At 47.8% G+C, this 1135-nt stretch overlaps 1 protein-coding gene across 1 annotated transcript in view; it reads left to right on the forward strand.

The window, feature by feature from the left end:
• Positions 1–636: 636 nt before the first annotated feature.
• LOC101855639 (dentin sialophosphoprotein) overlaps positions 637–1135 on the forward strand; it is a gene marked incomplete at its 3' end in the record, with an annotated part of 67045 nt that continues 66546 nt past the window's right edge. Inside the window, 1 exon segment of the mRNA XM_013081856.2 lies at positions 637–843.

Genomic DNA, 1135 nt, shown 5'->3' on the forward strand with positions numbered 1-1135 from the left:
TGTGTGTGATTGTGTGTGTGAGGGGTGGGCAGGGTGCCGTTGTTCGTCGGGTCAGGTTTAAGAGTTGTAATGACGCCACTATTAACACATAAAAGAAAAGGAGAAAAAAGGGAGCACCCGCTAGGTGTTTTGGGGGAGAGACGGAGGGAGGGAAGGAAGGGGGGCAGAATGGGTATTGTTGTGTGTGTGTGAGAGAGAGGGGAGGGGAGGGGGTACACCCGTTACCTCCACCCGTAACTTCTAGCCCACCCACCCTCTCACCCTCCCCTCTCCTCTTCCCTCCCTCCCTCCCTCCCTCCCAACTCTCATTCACCCCCACCCCCCCCTCTCTCTCTCTCTCCCTCTCTCTCCCTCTCTCTCCGCGCTGGGCGGAGGGCTTGCCTTGCCTCCCGACGAGCCCCGTCAGATTTTGAAGCGCTGGATCCCAAAGCCAATAGAAAGGCTTGCAAGAAATAAGGTTATGATAATTATTTCTTCTCCCATTTCTGTATTTCATATGATTATCATCATTGGCTCTACGCATGCGCGCCGAGATCCTCTCCTTCCTACCGCTCGGGCCGTCCCGCAGAGGGGGGGAGCCGCCCGATCGTCCGTGAGAGAGCGAGAGAGCGAGAGAGCGAGCGAGAGAGACAGATAAGCCAGCTGTTAGCTAGCGTCTCGTGTCGCGGAGAAAAAGGGGGGAGCGGCCTGTGTGTGCCGTGTTGTGCTGTGTGGAACAAGGAACAACGAACTCTCTCCCTCGCGGAAGGGAAGAAGAGTCCAACAGCTTCCGCGAGATCGTTCAATGTTCACTCATTTCTGGACCCTTTGACGGGGAAATGGAGTAATCTACCCAACCGACAAGTGATCATTCTTTTTATGTGATACAACTTCTACTCAAATCAGACACTTTCAAACCTACAGGCTTTGTATTAATTTTATATAAAAAATTTTCAACGTCAATTGTTGATACAACTTTTAGGCAAATTGTAGATCTAGATCTAGATGTAATTTAGATCTAGATCTATAATAATATCATATTTTTGCGGAAAATTATATAGCAATAACAAACGAAACAGTGTCATTATTAACGCTATTGATATTTTTATTATCATTTTCTTTCCACCATTATTAAGTTTCTTTTTATTATTATTAT

This window comes from Aplysia californica, unplaced genomic scaffold (assembly GCF_000002075.1).
Source record: "Aplysia californica isolate F4 #8 unplaced genomic scaffold, AplCal3.0 scaffold00149, whole genome shotgun sequence".
Taxonomy (NCBI): domain Eukaryota; kingdom Metazoa; phylum Mollusca; class Gastropoda; order Aplysiida; family Aplysiidae; genus Aplysia; species Aplysia californica.